Below are 21,801 nucleotides of genomic sequence, written 5' to 3'. Positions count from 1 at the left end.
TGTATGTCTTTGGAGAAATGTCTATTTAGGTGTTCTGCCCATATTTGGACTGGGTTGTTTGTTTCTTTGATATTGAGCTACATGTGCTGCTTGTATATTTTGGAGATAAATCCTTTGTCAGTTGCTTCATTTGCAAATATTTTCTCACATTCTGAGGGTTGTCTTTTGGTCTTGTTTATGGTTTCCTTTGCTGTGCAAAAGCTTTTAAATTTCATTAGGTCCCATTTGTTTATTTTTGTTTATATTTCCTTTACTCCAGGAGGTGGGTCAAAAAGGGTCTTGCTGTGATTTATGTCAAAGAGTGTTCTGCCTAAGTTTTCCTCTAAGAGTTTTATAGTGTCTGGCCTTACATATAGGTCTTTAATCCATTTAGAGTTTATTTTTGTGTATGGTGTTAGGGTGTGTTCTAATTTCAACCTTTTACATGTAGCTGTCCATTTTCTCAGCACCACTTATTGAAGAGGCTGTCTTTTCTCCATCGTATATTCTTGCCTCGTTTGTCAAAGATAAGGTAACCATATGTGTTTGGATTTATCTCTGGGCTTTCTATCATGTTCCATTGATCTATGTTTCTGTTTTTGTGCCAGTACCATACTGTCTTGATTACTGTAGCTTTGTAGTATAGTCTGAAGTCAGAGAGTCTGATTCCTCCAGCTCCGTTTTTCTTTCTCAAGATTGCTTTGGCTATTTGGGGGTATTTTTTATTTCCATACAAATTGTAAAATTTCTTGTTCTAGTTCTGTGAAAAATGCCATTGGTGATTTGATAGGGATTGTGTTGAACCTATTGATTGCTTTGGGTAGTATAGTCATTTTCACAATATTGATTCTTCCAATCCAGGAGCATGGTATATCTCTCCATCTGTTTATGTTATCTTTGATTTCTTTCATCAGTGTTTTATAGTTTCTGAGTACAGGTCTTTTGCCTCCTTAGGTAGGTTTATTCCTAAGTATTTTATTCTTTTTGTTGTGATGGTAAGTGAGATTGTTTCCTTGATTTCTCTTTCTGATTTTTGTTGTTAGTGTTTAGGAATATAAAAGATTTCTGTGCATTAATTTTGTATCTGTAACTTTACCAAATTCATTGATTAGCTCTAGTATTTTTCTGGTGGCGTCTTTAGGATTATCTGCAAACAGTGACAATTTTACTTCTTCTTTTCCAATTTGTATTCCTTTTATTTCTTTTTCTTCTATGAATGCCATGACTAGGACTTCCAAAACTATGTTGAATAAGAGTGGCTTGTTTTGTTCCTGATCTTAGAGGAAATATTTTCAGTTTTTCACCATTGAGAATGATGTTTGCTGTGGGTTTGTCATTAAGGCCTTTATTATGTTGAGGTAGGTTCCCTCTATGCCCACTTTCTGGAGAGTTTTTATCATAAATGGGTGTTGAATTTTATCAAAAGATTTTTCTGCATCTATTGAGAGGATCATATGGTTTTTATCCTTTACTTTGTTAATATGGTGTATCACCTTGTTTGTTTTGCATATATTGAGAATCCTTGCATCCATGGGATAAATTCCACTTGATCATGGTGTATGAGCCTTTTAATGTGTTGTTGGATTCTGTTTGCTAGTATTTTGTTGAGGGTTTTTTATCTATGTTCATCAGTGATATTGGTCTATGATTTTCTTTTTTTGTGATATCTTTGTCTGGTTTTGGTATCAGGGTGATGGTGGCCTCATAGATGAGTTTGGGAGTATTCCTCCCATCACAGTTTTCTGGAAGAGTTTGAGAAAGATAGGTGTTAACTATTCTCTGAATATTTGATAGAATTCACCTGTAAAGCCATCTGGTCCTGGACTTTTGTTTGTTGGAAGATTTTAATTACAGTTTCTATTTCATTACCTGTGATTGGTCTGTTTATATTTTCTAATTCTTCCTGGTTCAGTCTTGGAAAGTTGTACTTTGCTGAGAATTTTTCCATTTTTTTTCAGGTTGTCCATTTTATTGGCATATAGTTGCTTGTAGTAGTCTCTTATCATCTTTTATATTTCTGTGGTGTCAGTTGTAGTCTCTCCATTTTCATTTCTAATTTTATTGATTTCAATCCTCTCCCTTTTTTTTTTTTTTTTTTTTTTTTTTTGATGAGTCTGGAGTTTAACCTAAAACTTGTTCAACATATATGAGTTTGCGGATAAGTGAATTTATCAGCAGTATAATTTATCAGCAGTGGGAGGAAAAATGACTGCTCTATTTGTAGTTCTTTTAATCAATGATGTGGTTTATTTCTATGTCCCTTGGATCTGGGCTGTCCTGGTGACTTTTTCTGAAATGTGGAATTCAAGAGAACTGATGTAATAAGTGTAAGTCTAGACTTCAGGAGACTTTGCTATTTCCACTCTTGCTGTTGTGGTGAATCTCACCACCATTTGCATAAATCTGGGCTGACCTACAGGATATTGAGAGATCACATAGAGCAGAAATAAAACATCCAAGGAGAGACTCCTCTAGACCAACTGGCTGCCAGCCATGCTGACAGCTGACTACAGATTTTTGTGTGAATCTTGCCAAGACCAGTGAAAAACTTATACAAATAAACTCAGCCCAAACTGCAGGTTCACCTACCATGGATCTGAATAAATGATTATGGTTTTAAGCCACCACATATTGAACTGATTTGTTACAACACAAAATTAACTATTGGTATAATGATCAAGAAAATCATGTGTATACACTCAGATAGTTAAAATGACAGTTCCAAAAGTCCAGAAAATAACATAGGAACATATTTGAGAAAGTTTGAATTTCAGATACACTAGCTCTGCTTGTTGAATGCAACGGTAGGCATCTCTTCCACTACATTTTCATCAAGAATTGTCTCATATGAGCACATTCAATGAAAGTGTTCTATCAGGTAGTCCCTTTTTGCATTATCAGCTTCCTCTAGCCTTTTTATGATCATCTGTGAAAACAATTATGTTTTTGAGAATGTTGTTGGCAATTGCACATTTATTTATTTAAAAGAAGAATCAAGACTTTCTACACAAAGATATAAATGTAAAATATAGTAATTCAGTAAGAAAAAATATTGAATAATTTTTCTTAGTATAAATGACCTTTATTTTTTAGATATGTAAAACTGGAAAAATAAAACACATAGATATTCACATTGTTAATAATGAGTTGTTTGATATCCAGCAGCAATTTGGCCAGTTTTCTTTCTTATATGAAAATGCAAGAAATAGATAATGAAAATAAAATTGAAGATTTACTATCTCTGAAAGAGTTAATGTGTTAATGAAACCAGATGTACAACTTTAGATCTGGAAGAAACTTACTCATATAATTTAATTAACCCTCTTTACTTTGTGGAAAAAAAAATAGAGATTTATGGTCATTTCTTTCCACAGTGACAAAAACATCTAGCATTACATGATTGTTCAGGATCTAAGTTTTCAGATTATCAGTTTAGTAATTATTCTTATATGTTTTTGATTAATTTTATATTTTTTACCATAAAATTCCTATCCAATTTTATATAGTGGTAAAGACATAAATATTTAGAAATCTTAAATAATTTAAAAGTATTTCGTGTGGGTTCACTTAAGAAAAGACTTCTCTAATATTCCTTGATTTACATTGTTTTCTTTATTTTACAAATTCTGAGGTAAACAAGACTTTTGAATATACTTTTGCATTAACAATTTTGAATATACTACTCTAAGGGACCAATTGTTCTACAAATTGGAGTTTTTGCCATTTTATTTTTATTGAAATGTCCAGTCAAAAAGGAGAAAACAAATAATTTCTTCCGAAAGCTAATTATAGCCATGAAGACAGTGGTCAGCATAACATATCTTGGAATTAGATAGTTTTGTTTTAATATTTAGTTCTACCTTTTACTAACTCTATTATTTGGGCAATTATTTTTTATCTGTGTCGAAGTTACTTTACTTTTATGAGACTCAATTGCTTCATCATTGAAAAGGCTTAAATAGATTGTTTTGAAAGATAAATATGCTCATGCATATCATGTAATCATATCATTAAACTAGTATCAAGAGTAGAAGGAGCAGTAGCAAAAGCAGCAATAGTAGGTCAAATGCAAAGATGAGAGTCACAGGGCCCATTTTCCTGGGATTTGAAGCCTTTGCAAAGTTTGTCAGCAGGTGTGGTTGATTTTAACCTGGATATCAGAGAAAGAACTCCTGTTTCTGGGAATAAGAAGAGTCTTGGAGTACACTCCAGGGAAGAATTTTGAGAGAAGGGCTTTTAAAAGAGTCTAGTACCCCAAACAGGATAGAGCCTCAGTGCTGGATGACTCAAGATAAAGTGGTTGATGCTGAGGAGTGATCTACACAAAGTCTTCCAATCCAATTCCTCATGTGTTTAAATAAGACACATTTTTTAAATGATACATATTAATTTTTTTAAGTAGAAAAAATTAACCTTGAAATATGTAGAAATTAACTAGTATGAATAAGGTTATGATTCCCCAGTGAGAACAGAATGATGAAACAATAAAAAACTAATTTGAGAAGGTGAAGAACTTCAATATGAGTCGAGGTACTGGGGTATTTTTTTATAGTGCTTTTTGCTTTTTCTTTACCTTGTCCATTTTTTTTTCCTGCAGTCCTTTAATTTTAATGTATTTTTCTGGTAACATTGTCAAAAGTGAATTAATGTCTGCAGGAGTATTTCTCTAGGGAGCATTGCAGAATTCTGGTTTTGAGAAGCTGTGGCATTATAGCCAGTACACTAGGATTATACGGAAGCCAAAATATATTTTATCCTATGGTTTAATACTAATTTAATTCAAGAAATGGGTACATCAAGCATACAAATGCATACCATCACAGAAAAACAAACCTGACCAGTGTTCTAGATCAGTATTTCTCAGATTTTTTAAAAAGTTTAATTAATTTTGATATATTACTTATACACAAATATAATTGAAATATTTCTTTCTTTTACTAAATATGATGTACTCTATTTTAATCTGTTATTTTTCATTTAAAAAATGTCTTTTTGTGGCTTTAGTTCCTAGGTAAAGAGTTTGGAAGAAATCATGCCAGTTCTTCTAGTTTTTTTTTTCCTAAAAATTCTTAAACTAAATATTAATAACCTTTCTTAGACTCATCAGAGAGCTAAGGTCACAACAATTTGACAGCTTGAATATATGGAGAGACAAATGATTCTAAAATTCACAGCCAAGGTCTATTCACCTGGAGCAGAATTAGCCGGAGACATAAACAGACAGGAGTAGGTAACTTTGAGTGCCAAAGACTGACTGTGAAGTAGAGCTAGACAGAGAGTGAGAAACTCCTGGATACTGTGTGTAAGTGGGGAACTCCTATTTCTCTGGGTTTTACTGGCAGGAGCCCCACCAGTCTTTCACTGTGAGGAATCCAGAAAGTTACTCTCCTGGCTCTAGTCATGTGTAGGGAAAATTAACCATGGTGGAATACACCCAAAGCTTTACACATAACAAAGGTCTAATCTGAAGGGGGGTGGGAGGAAGACAAAATAGTGCTGTCCCATCTGGGGGAAGATCACTTCTCAACTCCATCCTTCTAGCCTTCTTATCTTACATAATTGGGGATTAAAAGTTAAGATATGTGTGAACATCATGGCCAAGGAAATCAGGCCACTAAGAGACTGAGATTTAATTATAACATTATACAACACTTTACTTCCTCTTCATATAATCAACAGGATTCCAGTGTAATAGCAGTGCATTATAACTAATAAAGCTGCTAGATGCAGACTCACCCTGAGAAGGAATTACTAGAGAAGCCTAAAGACAATGTTGGAGATAAAAACAAGAATAGGAGGGGAATTTTTATTCTCTGGCATGTATGCAACTATAGCAAATATTAAACACAACACTACTTCAAACCAGAGTAACAAAAATCCTCACACTAAAGGCATGTATAATGCAGTATCTGTTTCCTGGTACATCATGTTTTGATTCAACAGAAAGGCACAAGGCATGCCAGAAGGCAAGAAAAAACACATTCTAAGGAGACAAAGTATTCATCATAACAAGACCCAACTATGACATAGATGTTGGAAGTCCGACAGGGAATTGTAAATAGCTATGATTAATATGTTAAGGGAGTAAATGGAAAATTATCTGGATCAGAAACTCAGATCTACATGAGGAAATAAAGATCATCAAAAAAGAAATATGTGAAGTAAATATAATTTGAAATTTTCTCATTCTTAATCTGAGAACTGATCACATTACTATAACAATGTATTGGATGGTTATAGCATGTAATTAAGTTAAAAGAATAACAGCAACATCAAAAGTGACAGAAGGAGGAAATTGGGAAATTTATTATAAGATACCTACACTATACATGAAGTGGCATAGTTACTTATTTGAAAGTAGACTTAGATTAGTTAAAAATTTATATTGCCAATTCTAGGACAACAACTAAACATTTTTTTAAGTAAGTATAACGTATGTTAAGAAAAGAGATAAAATGCAATAATCTTGAATGCTTAATTTAAATTAGAGATGACAAGTGAAGAGGAAGAAAAACAATGGACATATAAAATGAATAGAAAATAGTTATGGTAGATATTAATCCAACTATATCAATCATTTTATTTTGTATCTTTTTTATTGAGGTATAAACATATATTAGTTTTAAGTGTACAACATGATTTCATATTTGTATATATTGTGAAGTGATTACCACAATAAGTCTAGTTAGCATCCATCACCATACAAAATTACACACTTCTTCTTGTGTTGAGGATTTTTAAGATGTACTCTATTAGTAAATTTCCAATATGCAATGCAATATTAATTATTGTTGCCATGCTGTACATTGTATCCCTATGACTTATTTATTTTATAACTGAAAATTTGTACCTTTTTACCCTCTTCATCAATTTTGCTAACCTCCCCACCCCTTGTCCCTTGCAACCACTAATCTGTTCTCTGAGTTCAGTTGTGTGTGTGTGTGTGTGTTTTTTTTTTACTATTCCATATATAAGTAAGACCATAGGGTATTTGTCTTTCTATCTGACTTATCATAATATCCTCAGTGTTCAACCACGTTGTCACAAATGGCAAGATTTCATTCTTCTTTATAGCTGAATAATATTCCATTGTGTATATATATACCAAATTTTCTTTATCCATTTATCCATCAATGGACACAAGTTGTTCCCATATCTTGGCTATTGTAAATAATGTTGAAATTAACATTGGGGTGTGGATACCTTTTCTAATTAGTGTTTTCATTTTCTTCAGATAAATGCCCAGAAGTAGAATTGCTGAATCAAATGGTAGTTCTGTATTTATCTTTTTGAGGAAACTCCATATTGCTTTCCGTAATGGCCATACCATTATGCAGGAGTGTTTCCTTTTCTTCACATCCTCATCAACAATTATTATTCTTTTTTGAAAATAGCCATTCTAACAGGTGTGAGGTAATACCTCATTGTGGTTTTGATTTGCATTTTCCAGATGATTAGTGATGCTGACTATACATCACTATACATTCATGTACCGGTTGGCCATCTGTATGACTTCTTTGAAAAAATGTCTATTTAAACCTTCTGCCCATTTTTATTTTTATTTTTTATTAATTTTTATTGGAGTATAGTTGCTTTAAAATGTTGTGTTAGTTTCTGCTGTACAGTAAAGTGAATCAATTATACATGTACATATATCTCTTCTTTTTTAGATTTCCTTCCCACTAGGTCACCACAGAGCACTGAGTAGAGTTCCCTGTGCTGTATAGTAGGTTCTTATTAGTTATCTATTTTATACTTAGTAGTTTATATATGTCAATCCCAATCTCCCACTTCATCCCACCCCCCCTTCCCCTGCCCATTTTTAAATTGGATTATTTATTTGCTGTTGAGTTGCAAGTTCTTTATATATTTTGAATATTAACCTCTTATCAGGTAAATAACTTGCAAATATTTTCTCCCATTCAGTAGGTTGCCTTTTCATTTTGTTGATGATCTTTGCTGTGCAGAAGCTTTTTAGTTTATCATAGTTCCACTTATTTTTGCTTTTGTTGCCTTTCCTTTTGGAATCAGATCCAAAAAATCATCACCAAGACCATTGTCAAGGAGCTTATGTTTTCTTCTAGGAGTTTTAGGGTTTCAGGTCTTGCATTAAAGTCTAATTCACTTGAGTTAACTTTTGTATGTGGTGTAAGCTAGTTGTCCAGTTTTATTCTTTTGCCTGTGGCTGTCCAGTTTATCCAACTTCATTTATTAAAGAGACTGTCCTTTCCCCTTTATATATTCTTAGATTGTTTGCCATAAATTACTTGACCATATGTACGTGAGTTTATTTCTCATCTCTCGGTTCCATGGATCTCTGTGTCTGTTTTTATGCCAATATCATATTGTTTTAATTGCTATAGCTTTGTAATAGAGTTTACTATCAGGAAGCATGATGCTTTCAACTTTGATTTTTTCTCAAGATTGCTTTGGCTATATGAGATCTTTTGTGGTTCCACATAAATTTTATTTCTGTGAAAAAATGCCAGTGGAATTTTGATAGGGGTTGCATTGAATCTGTAGATTTCTCTGGGTAATATAAATATTAACAATATAAATTCTTCAAATCCTTGAGTATAGAATATTTTTCCATTTATTGGTGTCTACAGTTTCTTATGTCAATTTCTTATAGTTTACAGTGTACAGGTCTTTCACCTCCTTGGTGAAATTTATTCCTAGATACTCTTTTTGATGCAATTATAAATGGAATTATTGTCTTAATATCTCTGATAGCTTGTTGTTAGTGTGTAGACATGTAACAGATTCTTGTATATTGATTTTGTATCTTACAACATAACTTAATTTGTTTATTCTAACAGTTTTTTGGTGGATTCTTTAGGGTTGTTTATACATAACATCATGCCCTCTGCTAATAGTGACCTAATTTCTCTGGCTAGGAATTCCAACAATATGTTGAATAAAAGTGACAAGAGGGGCATCCTTGTCTTGTTCCTGAAGTAAATAATTATTAAAGTTGTTAAATATGCCTCTTTAATTAATTGATAGATTAAGCCAGCAGAAAATCAGTAAGGATGTATTTGACTTCAAGAGTGATATCAATCGCTCAATCCAATTAATTGGCTTTTATTGAATACTCCTTTTGAAACAGATTAAACATTCTTCTCAAGCTCCCATGGAACACTGGCAAAGACAGACTACATTCTGGTTAATAAAACATACCTTAACAATTTAAAGGTTTAGGAATTATATAATGTAAGTTCTCAGACCATAGTAGAATTAAACTACAAATCAATAACTGAAAAATAGCTAGAAAATCTCCAATATTTGGAGACTGAACAACACATTTCCAAATACATATGTGACAAAGAAGTCTCACAAGAAATTAAAAAATATTTTGAACTAAATAAAAGTGAAATTCAAATGTGTGACATTTGTAGGATGCACCAAATTTGTAAAAAGCCCCCAAAGTGATACTTAGAGGGAAATCTAATATACAGCATTAAAGGCATGTACTAAAAAAGAAGAAAGATATAAAATTAATAGCCTAAGCTTCTGCCTTAGGAAACTAGAGAAAGAAGAGTAATTTAGTCTTAACATAAAAACTTACATGTTTGTAGCAGTTTTAAGTATAATCATTCAAAACTGAAAGCAACCAAGATGTTCTTCAGTAGGTGAATGAATAAACTATGATACAACCTTACAGTAGTAATTATTTAGTGATTAAAATAAAATACCTATCAAGCTATGAAACACTAGGTGAATCTTAAATGTGAAAGAAGTGTGCCAAGAACTCTTGTGAAAGAAATCAGTCTGAAGAGGCCACACACTGCTTGTTTCAATTTTATAATATTCTGGAAATGGCAAAACTAGAGCAACATTAAAAATCTCAGTGTTTACCAGGAGTTTAGGTGAAAGATGAGGAAGGATAAATAATTGAACCAAAAGGGAATTTTGGGGTAGTGAAATTATTCTCTATGATACTATAATTGTGAACATATGATATAATGAATTTGTTAATATCCATGGAAATACAGCACAGAGTGAAACAGTATATGAAAATTTTTAAAAGTTGAGAAGATTTACAATGTTGGAGAATTCATGATGCAATGAAGAATATGATAAAACTATCTAATTATATTTAAGGTGCATGCAATAACCTCAGTGAAGTGGTGGTGGAGGGAAGAGGTTACTGACCTGAGTATCTTGGGAAATGCGCAGTGTGTAAGATTTAGTGTTAAAAAAAAAAAGAAAGAAAGAAAGAAAAAGTACATGTGTTCTGTGTTCTAGTTGATAAAATTGTTTCCCATGGTAGTATGCATGAATATTTCTGATACCATACATATATAATATTATATATATGTGTGTGTGTGTGTATATGTATGAATTGAATAATTAATTAAATGGAAGATGGGAGCCATGTTTCTCACTTTTGGAATGGGAGGTAACAAGTAAGAGGAGGAAGATAGAATGATCCTCATGGAATAGATTAAAGCTGAGTACGTCAGTATAAACTTATGTGTAATTTAATATAGATAGAGATGGTTACATTTAGAAAATATCTATTTGTACATACAAGGACTAGTATACACATAGCTTTTCTGCTCTGTCAGCTGAGAAAGCCTAGAAGAAGTAGGCACACATGGAACTCAGATCTTGATTCCTAATACCATTCTCTAATAAAAGAAACCATTGCTCCTTAAAGAATGGCTGATTCTAAGTCTGGGATAGGAAACATACAAGATGAACTTGGAACATCTTGCAGTTCCATAAAGTAAGGATGTGCTAAATACATACATACACCCTCTTATGCACAATGATGGTGGTTTGTCAAAGGAACACTGAAGCCAACTGGAAAAACCTGTATTGTCCAAAGGTGAAGCACTTTGAACATTAAAGTACTGAATTATAACCCAAACTATTAAACATCCATGATTCCATTTTGATAAAAATAAATGTTTGTTTAATCAGATAAATAATCGGTAAGAATGAACAAATCTATGTAGAAAAATTCCAGATTTATGTAAATACTCCAGCCTTGAGGCTGTGAAATGCAACTCCCTACATCTTAAGGGTGGGCTGTACAGAGTGATGTATTTTCAAAGTGTACAGTATAGGCAGGGTAGGGGGAGAGTAAGTTTGCAATAGAGAAACCTGACAGATACTGCTTCAAACCAGGTGTTCAAATTCAACATCAATAGTGGTGTCATATTACTAGCATGCACCCTTGGTGTGATGTGATGAAAATGGCAGTTAATCTCTGTGGTCTTCCTCTTGAAACCCGTAATCCCATCTAATCACGAGAAACATTTCAGATAAATCCCAATTGAGGGATATACTACAAAAGACCTTACCAGTAGTCTTCAAAACTATGAAGGCTATCAAAAACAAGCAAAGTCCAAGAAACTCTCAGACAAGAGGAGCACAAGGAAAATGAAAACTAAATGTGATGTGGCATCTGGGGTGGGATCCTGGAAGAGTACTAAGACATTAGGTCAAAACTAAGAAAATCTGAATGAAGTTTAGACTTTCTTTTATAATAACATATCAATTTTGGTTTATTAATTATAATTTACCATACATTCGTAAGACATTAATAGGGAAAACTGGCTGTGGAATGGGAGAAATTCTCTGTACTATCTTCTCAAATTATCTATAAATATAAAACTGTTGAAAATTTTAATTAAAATGTTTAAAAAAAAAAGCCCTTCTAGTAATAGTGCACTCAGTTGGTGATAGTAATAGCAAACAATTTGTGCCCTGTACTTATCTAGATACATGAAATACCATAACATATATTTAAACACAACAAATCCATAGGGAGATCATATTAATAGTTCCATTTTATAGTTGAGGAAACTGTTGCATAGAGGGGTTACGAATCTTGTCCAAGGTAATAGCAATTAAGTAGCAGAGCCAAAACTCAAATTCAGTTGTTATGGCTCCAGGAGTCACATTGTTAATGATTTTCACTATTCTATCTCTTGAAGAAATTGATTGTATATTTAATAAATGGATTGAGCTTGAAAACAGTGGTCTATCAATAGATTAGGAAACAAATAAGTAGAACCTTTGAGAAACACCTGATAGAACAAATTTGTGGTATCTCAGCCACCTCTGGGTCTGACTCCCTTTTAGAAAAACAAGGATATAAGATATATTTTTATCTCCTACTTTTCCATCTCCCCAGTCTTGTTTTCCTAAATCTTCCCGCCCCTTTCCATTTCCCTTCCTCACTTTCATCATTTTAAATTTTCACACAATTTACTTTTTCCTTATTTAAAAATTTCCTTTTTTTCCTATAAATAAAAATACAGTATAGTTGAACCCTCAGTGGTTTGTTTTTTAATTTATTTTATTGAAGTATAGCTGATTTACAAGGCTGTGTTAATTTCTACTGTACAGTAAAGTGATGCAGTTATACATATATACATTCTTTCATATTCTTTTCCATTATGGTTTATCACAGGATGTTGAATATATTTTCCTGTGCTATACAGTAGGAACTTATTGTTTATCCATTCTATATATAATAGTTTGTATCTGTTAAATTCCTAATTCATTCCTCCCCCTACTCCACTCCTCCTTGGCAACCACAAGTCTGTTCTCTGTTAGTCTGTTTCTGTTTTGTAGGTAAGTTCATTTGTGTCATATTTTAGATCCCACATATAAGTGATACCATATCAAATATGGTATTTGTCTTTTTCTTTCTGACTTAGTATGATAATCTCTAAGTCCAGCCACGTTGCTGCAAATGACATTATTCCTTTTTTTATGGCTGAGTAGTATTTCATTGTATATATGTACCACATCTTCTTTAGCCATTCACCTCTCAATGGACATTTAGATTGTTTCCACATCTTGGCTATTGTAAATAGTGCTGCAATGATCATTGGGGTGCATGTATCTTTTCGAATTAAAGTTTTCTCCAGATATATGCCCAGGAATCAGATTGCAGAATCATATGGCAACTCTATTTTTAGTTTTCTGAAGAACCTCTATACTGTTTTCTATAGTGGCCACATCAATTTACATTCCCACGAACAGTGTAGGAGGGTTCCTTTTTCTCCACACCCTCTCCAGCATTTATTTGTAGACTTTTTAATGATGTCCATTTTGACTGGTGTGAGGTGGTATCTCACTGTGACTTTGATTTGCATTTGCACTTTTATTTGCATAATTAGCAATGTTGAGTATCTTTTCACCTGCCTCCTCTTGACCATCTGTATGTCATCTTTAGAGAAATGTCTACTTAAGTCTTCTCCAGTTTTCATTGTATTTTTGTTGTTGTTGTTGTTATTGAACTGTATGAGCTGTTTGTATATTTTAAAAGTTAAGCCTTAGTCAGTTGATTGGCTGCATCATTTGCAGATAACTTCTCCCAGTCTATAGGTAGTTTTTGTTTATGGCTTCCTTTGCTGTACAAAAGTTTGTAAGTTCGATTAGGTCCCATATGTTTATTTTTGCTTTCATTTTTATTGCCTTGGGAGACTGACTTAAGAAAACATTGGTATGATTTATGTCAGAGAATGTTTTGCCTGTGTTCCCTTCTAAGAATTTTATGGTGTCATGTCTTACATTTAAGCCACTTTGAGTTTATTTTTTGTCTATGGTGTGAGGGTGTGTTCTAACTTCATTGATTTATATGAGGCTGTCCAGCTTTCCCAATACTCAGTGGTTTGTTTTTAATCTCACTCATAGCAGCAGACTCATCTTAGAATTAAGCAGAGAAGAAAATATGGTAGACTTTGTCCTCTTAACCCACTCTGCAATTCTACAGTCCAAAGCTCCTTTTTGCCTAGAGCTTGTGTCCTGGATAGTCACATTGCTAGCAGTCTGTATTGATTAAAACATTTAGGCATTATATCCTGTCAAATTAAAATAATCTGTCTATATGCAAATGACTATGTGGAAGCATGAAAAATATTCTAACTTGTCCTAGGGTCAAAGAAGTGATGACAGAATACACATTCAAAGGATTTGACCTATATTCTTAAATGCTGTCATGTTTCTACATTCTAAGAAACAAACAATTCCAAATGAGGTTAATAGAACCACTAGGATTTATGGTCATGTTTGCAAAATAACCCCATAAAGTTCTTTAGGCCAATTTAAACAAATCTTCCTGTTTTATTAGTATGTTGTCAGGACCATGCTAAATCACTTACCATCATTATCTATTTCCAATATAGCAAGACTTTTCCAGAGTTATATGGCCACAAAGTTGCTTCAACACAATCACTTTAGTATTTTAAGCTCTATGCTTAGCCAATTTTTATGCAATAGTTTGGATTGGCTGCTATCAATATGATGTATTTCTTTAAGTAACCAATTTAGCTCCATCTTTTATTTTTATTCACATCACATATTGTTAAAAAGTATACAAACTTATATACTGATCTCAACTTTGGCAAGGCTACAGATTATCAATAAACTAAGCTAACCAACTGTATTATCAGTCCTTTTCTCTCCCCTCCCTCCCTCCTTCCTCTCTAATCTACATCTGCAAATACCAACAGATAGCACATGTCAGCTATTTATGAAGGCCATGCTGCTTATATATTCAATCCAATTAGATCTTTTCCCATGAGTAAATTCCTTCAAATAACAACATCCTGTATGAAAAGCTCAATGCATGAATCAAAAAAAATCATTGAATACCTTATATAGTTGGCTATAAATATATGAGGTTATTTTCCTTCTGATCTGAAAGAAAATAGTAATTACTGAGGAGCCAGTCCTACGTTTATGGGCTGTAACTTCAGAGTTATAGAGCTGATAGCTTTCAGTGAGAAATATCACTAGTTACGCTCATATTTCAAAGACGAGTGCCAATCTCTATCACTGTTGAATAGTGTTTAAACCTGTTACTGCATGTAGTCTGGTGAAATGAGGCAGCCAAAAATACATTGAATAGAAAAATAGTTTCCCTGGATATGTCTGTCTCTGAAATATGATCTATGGAATTCATTTGGTCATACCTTCAGATAGAATTTCACATATCAAATAGACAGTCCAAAGGAGGGCTGTGTAATGCTTTAAGTGGAATGCCTTTCATGAAGTTTTTCAGAGCTCATTTACTATGATTCAAGTAACTTCAGATACTCAAGTCATTGCAACCATTTTTTTCTTTCAATTTTGTAGTCACTTCATACTTGCACATATATTTTTCCCAGTCCCTAACTTGAAAAATTATTCTTTTCTATGTATGCAGAGTGCCTGCATTCTGTTTTTGCCTACTTCCTATACCTTAAACTGTTCATCTTCAGAGACAGGTGTTTCAATTGGCATCTTTTCCGCCTTGAGCATCAGTCCCAATTTTTATTTGGTTATCCACTTATCCAAAAAGTGAGGATAGTTAGCTCACATAATCAAATTGAGAGAGTTCTGCCTCCCTGTACTCTGTTCCATGCATTGAGCCCTTGAATGACAGCAGACCACATTCCTCTATATCCAGCTACTGGTTGAGGATTGGGCATGCAATGCAAGTCTTTCAAATCAGACTTACTCTCAGGAATTTTACAGACATTATTGAAAAAATTGAATTTACCTTTATGATAACTTTCTATTTGGAGAAGCGACAGCCATCTTCCTCTGACCACAGGATGTATGTTTAGAGCCAGTACAGGATACAGCTCCATGCCTGGCAATGAAACAAAATATAAGAAGTATTGATATTTCTGAGAAATTAGGTAAAACTTTTTCTTCTTAGTCTTGAATCCAATCATTCCTGAAAGACTCCCTAATCTCAGGTTGTTACTACATACACCAATAAAATATCTTTTAACTCAAGCAATTTTAAGTCTTACTTTATTTCTCTTACAAATTAAAGATCTCTAAAAGACTTATTTAACTTCATATTTTTTAAATCCTCAACTTTAAAACAATAAACTACATCCTATATACTGCATAAGGATCTGAGAAAATGTTTGGAAATTTGTTTTCTTTTAAAGAGTGAAGCACTATAGAAAAGCAAAGCATTTCTATTGCACTGTTAAATATGTACTGTTAGTTTTGTCTGCTCTCACCATTAGACTTTCAGATCTTAGGCAAAATATCCTCTGTATTCAAACACTTATAAGTCCACTTTGCATAAATGGTGCTAATAAATGATGCTAGCATTTTTATTCTCCCTTTTTGTAGATATGAAAACTCAAGGATCAGAGAAACTGTTGCTTGCCCAAAGCCACACTATTATTACACTATTATTATGTGAGAGCCTTTCATAATTTGAAATTAATTACCTTAAGTGGACTTACTAATGCCTTTTGGGATATTTTGCCACCCTATTGTGACACCTGTTATTGACTGCCCAACTAATGTGGAAGGAAGCTCTCTTGGTATACAGTTTGTACGTGTAGCTTTGGTTATCAGCTTGGACTTTCCACCAAAAGCCAAGACTGGCAATACTCTCTACCTGCAGATCTTTCCTAGAGTCTCAGCTTATTGCTTTAAAGTTGGGGCTTTGACAATTGCCCTCAATGACATTAGAAACCCTACTAGTCAGTTCTGTCCATATGCCCAGAAACATTGTAAAGAATATTTTTCCATACCTAGATGATTCCAAGTGCATGATTAGAAAGCTTCTGAATTGACTGTTATTTCACTGACTCGGTTGAGGAATTCAATTATAAAAGTCCAGCATTAAGAAGCATATAGATATGGCTTTAAAAATAGGAAGGAAAAGAAAAATGGCATCAAGTACTTCCTAAAACTTATTATTTTTATAAGGTGAAAATGTTGACCTTAAATTGAAAACTATAATTCTATTATCCTAAAGAAATCATCAAACTCCAGTAAAATAGAGTTAGTGACAGTTTGTATCTTTAACACTCAGTGGAATATAGTTGGTTAGCAACAAGAGTGGGGGCTTGGTGTGGGGTCTGGCCATGTTTCCTTAATAACATCATTCATAGGAGAACCAGCAAGACCAAGCATGCCAAGATTTTATTTGCTACCACAGGCTTTAGATAATAAGATTTGTTCATCTCACTTCCTAAGGGAAAAGAAAGTATTCCTCCTTTTCTTATCCTGAAGCAAACTTGCCACCGAGGCAGTACCTAGGAATAAGCCTACTTAAGGAGATGAAAGACCTGTACTTAGAAAACTATAAAATACTGATGAAATCAAAGACAACACAAACAGATGGAGAGACATACCATGTTCTTGGATTGGAAGAATCAGTATTATAAAAATGACTTTATTACCCAAAGCAATCTACAGATTCAGTGCAAACCCTATCAAATTACCAATTCCATTTTTCACAAAATTAGAGCAAAAAATTTTACAATTTGTATGGAAACACAAAAGACCCCAAATAGCCAATGTAATCTTGAGAAAGAAAGGCTCCCTGACTTCAGACTAAACTACAAAGCTACAGTCATCAAGACAGTATGGTACTGGCACAAGAACAGAAATACAGATCAATGGAACAGGATAGAAAGCCCAGAGATAAACCCAAGTACCTATGGTAAACTAATCTATGACAAAGGAGGCAAGAATATACAATGGAGAAAAGACAGTCTCTTCAATAAGTGATGCTGGGAAAACTGGACAGCTACATATAAAAGAATGAAATTAGAACACACCCTAACACCATACAAAATATAAACACAAAATGATTTAAGACTTAAATGTAAGATAGGACACTATAAAACTCTTAGAGGAAAACTTAGGCAGAACACTGACATAAATCACAGCAAGATCTCTTTTGACCCACTTCCTACAGTAATAAAAAATGAAAGCAAAAATTTAAAAAATGAGACCTAATGAAATTTAAAAGCTTTTGCACAACAAAGGAAACCAGCAATGAGACAAAAAGACAACCCTCAGAATGGGAGAAAATATTTGCAAATGAAGCAGCTGACAAGAGATTAATCTCAAAAATATACAAACAGCTCATGAAGCTCAATATCAAATAAAACAAACAACCCAATCCAAAAATGGGCAGAAGACCTAAATAGACATTTCCCCAAAGAAGACTTACAGATTGTCAAGAAGCACATGAAAAGCTGCTCAGCATCACTAATTATTAGAGAAATGCAAATCAAAACTACAATGAGGTATCACCTCACACCACTTAGAATGGGCATCATCAGAAAATCTACAAACAACAAATGCTGGAGAGGGTGTGGAGAAAAGGGAACCCTCTTGCACTGCTGGTGGGTATGTAAATTGATACAACCACTATGGAGAACAGGATGGAGGTTCCTTAAAAACTCAGAATAGAACTACCATACAACCCATCAGTCCCACTACTGGGCATATACCCAGAGAAAACCCTAATTCAAAAAGACACATGCACCCCAATGTTCATTGCAGCACTATTTACAATAGCCAGGTCATGGAAGCAACCTAACTGCCCATTAACAGATGAATGGATAAAGAAGCTATGGTACATATATACAATGGAATATTACTCAGCCATAAAAAGGAATGAAATTGGGTCATTTGTTGAGGTGTGGATGGATCTAGAGACTGTCATACAGAGTGAAGTAAGTCAGAAAGAGAAAAACAAATATCGGATATTAACACATGTATGTGGAACCTAGAAAAATGGTCCAGATGAACCAGTTTGCATGGCAGAAGTTGAGACACAGATGTAGAGAACAAACATGGACACAAAGGGGGGAAAACCGTGGGGGGGTGGGGATGGTGGTGTGATGAATTGGGTGATTGGGATTAACGTATACAGTGATGTGTATAAAATTGATGACTAATAAGAACCTGCTATATAAAAAAGTAAAATAAAATTCCAAAATTAAAAAAAAAATACCGAGAAAACAACTAATACTAAATTTTCTTTGGGTTATTTGTATGGAAATATGTTAATAAAAACAAACAAACAAACAAAAAAACCTACAATGGGGTATCACCCCACACTGGTCAGAATGACCATCATCAAAACATCTACAAACAATAAATGCTGGAGAGGGTGTGGAGGAAAGGGAACCCGCTTGCACTGTTGGTGGGAATGTAAATTGATACAGCCACTATGGAGGACAGTATGGAGGTTCCTTAAAAACTAAAATTGGGGGCTTCCCTGGTGGCGCAGTGGTTGAGAGTCCGCCTGCCGGTGCGGGGGACACGGGTTCGTGCCCCGGTCCGGGAGAATCCCACGTGCAGTGGAGCGGCTGGGCCCGTGGGCCATGGCCGCTGGGCCTGCGCGTCTGGAGCCTGTGCTCCGCAGAAGGAGAGGCCACAGCGGTGAGAGGCCCGCGTACCGCAAAAAAAAAAAAAAAAAAACAAAAAACAAAAAAAACTAAAATTGGAACTACCGTATGACCCAGCAATCCTACTCCTGGGCATATATTCATAGAAAACCATAATTACAAAATTTACATACACCCCAGTGTTCATTGTAGCACTATTTACAATAGCCAGGACATGGAAGCAACATAAATGTCCATCAACAGAGGAATGGATAAAGAAGATGTGTTCATGTATACAATGGAATAATACTCAGCCATAAAAAGGAACAAAATTGTGCCATTTGCAGAGACGTGGATGGACCTAGAGACTGTCATACAGAGTGAAGTAAGTCAGAAAGAGAAAAACAAATATCGTATATTACCTCATATATGTGGAATCTACAAAAATGGTACAGATGAACCTATTTGCAAAGCTGAAATAGAGACACAACCGTAGAGGCCAAACATGGACACCAAAGCAGGAAAGAGGGGTGGGATGGCTCGGGAGATTGGCATTGATATATATACACTACTATGTATAAAATAGATAACTAATGAGAACTTATTGTATAGCACAGGGAACTCTACTCAATGCTCTGTGGTGACCTAAATGGGAAGGAAATTCAAGAAAGGGATATGTGTATATATATAGCTGATTCATTTTACTGTACAGTGGAAATTACAACATTGTAAAGTAACTATACCCCAATAAAAATTAAACAAAAAGTTCAATTATCAATGTTGCAAAGGCAAGCTTGATACTAGAGGATCCAGTGGGAGAGACTGAGGGATTCTCTATGAGCCAGTTCACTAGGGAAAATGAAGACTTGTGAAGAATGGAAGGAAGATATCAGAGAGAAATAGAGGAGGGCAAAAAAACCCATAACAAGAATAGATACATTTTTTAAAAAAATTGATTTAATACTGGTTTTTATTTCTGAATGGTAGAAATTGATACATGAAAGACAGAGAAAATACTCAACTGCATTAAAAGTAAAAGTTATGGGTGTATTCTCATAAAGTTAATCTCTTATATCTGAGCTACTCTCTGATGTCATCATGGCTGTTAGCTTGTTTGATGATGAATCACAGGGTTTCTGTCCATGAGGCACTCACAGGAATAAGTAGAAACAAGATATATAAATAAACAAATTCCACTAAAATAAAAGTATGTCATGTTCACAGGGAGTACTTGATTATCTACATGGACCTAATCTTCAGAGATGCAGGCGTCCACATGACCTGAACTGCATGTTTTCTTATGTCTTTATACATTTTCACATGCCAGAAACATGCCCCCATACTTGCTGAATACAGATTTATAACCACACTTTTATTTAAATTTCCAATTTTACATTCATTAAAATATAGGAGGCTTGAAATAGCAAAAATCTGCATCTTGCAGATGCGATATGTGATATTGCCCTTTCCTAGGTGTTGGCCATTCAAATAGGTGTGTATACCTTTTTCAAAGATAAGAAGTCAGAGGGGGAGAACCCCAGTACTGAGACCATGGCTAATTCTAGAAAATGGCAGATTACTAATCAACTGGCAATATTATTATGGTTATTAGTTTTATGATATTAGTTATTTTTGCCTTCCCCTGCTAGAGTACAGGATGGTATCTTTTTCTGTTATATTTACTAATATCTGCCAAATGCCTGGATTTGCAGGTACTCAGTGAAAAACAAAATGTATCATTGAATAAATGTGTTGAGGATAGAACCATGGCAAACATTAGAGAAGGATATGTTTATATGTGCATACACACACACACACACCCTAACCAAGGGTAGAGTACCATTACCTTTCATTTTTCAAATGAAAAAAGTGTGAAAGAAAAATGTTGCCTGCCATATCAGGAAACAAAGGGTATTGCAACCCTCAAGATGCTGCAGCCACCCCCAGTGGTGCACCCTGAGGGGACTCAGGATGGAAAAGAACAGGATACTGACCTTAGATAGCTAAAGTGCATATCAAAAGAATGATTTCAATCAGCCCAGACTCTTACATCTTCCCACACATAACGTACTACATTCGTTAACTTTAGATGTCTGGTTTTCTTTAACAGTAATCTTTTGAAGTTCAGACTATCTGGTCTTCATTGCAAAAAATTCCTATATATCCTGGCTCCTCCCTTACCTCTTTGGAACAGTCCCTCAGAGTTATCTGAGAGGTTGCATCCTGGGCTTAAGTCCTCAGTTTTGTCCACCAAATAAAAACACAATTCTCAGCTTTTAGGTTGTGCATTTTTCTTTCAGTCAAGAAACGTAAAGTCAATTGATGGGATTTGGAGACTAAAGAAAAATTTAACATTTTTTTCCGTATTACTTAAGAAAATGTAATTAACCTGTCTTTGGAATTCCTATTAAATTTTAATACGATTACTTTTTTGTGGGAGTGTAATTTATTTATTTTTAATTAAAATATAATTGACATACAATGTCATATTAGTTTCAGGTCTACATCATAGTGATTCTATATTTATATACATTTTGAAATGGTCTCCACAATATCTAGTGACCATCTATTGCCATACAGAGTAATTACAATGTATTGACTCTTTCCTATGACTTAGTTATTTTATAACTGGAAGTTGTACCTGTTAATCCATGTCACCTATTTTGCACAATCTCCCAATCTCCTCTTCTCTCTGGCCTATACCAGTTTGTTC

The sequence above is a fragment of the Phocoena sinus genome, chromosome 5, assembly GCF_008692025.1.
Source record: "Phocoena sinus isolate mPhoSin1 chromosome 5, mPhoSin1.pri, whole genome shotgun sequence".
Classification (NCBI taxonomy): domain Eukaryota; kingdom Metazoa; phylum Chordata; class Mammalia; order Artiodactyla; family Phocoenidae; genus Phocoena; species Phocoena sinus.
Note: the sequence above shows the minus strand (reverse complement) of the source record.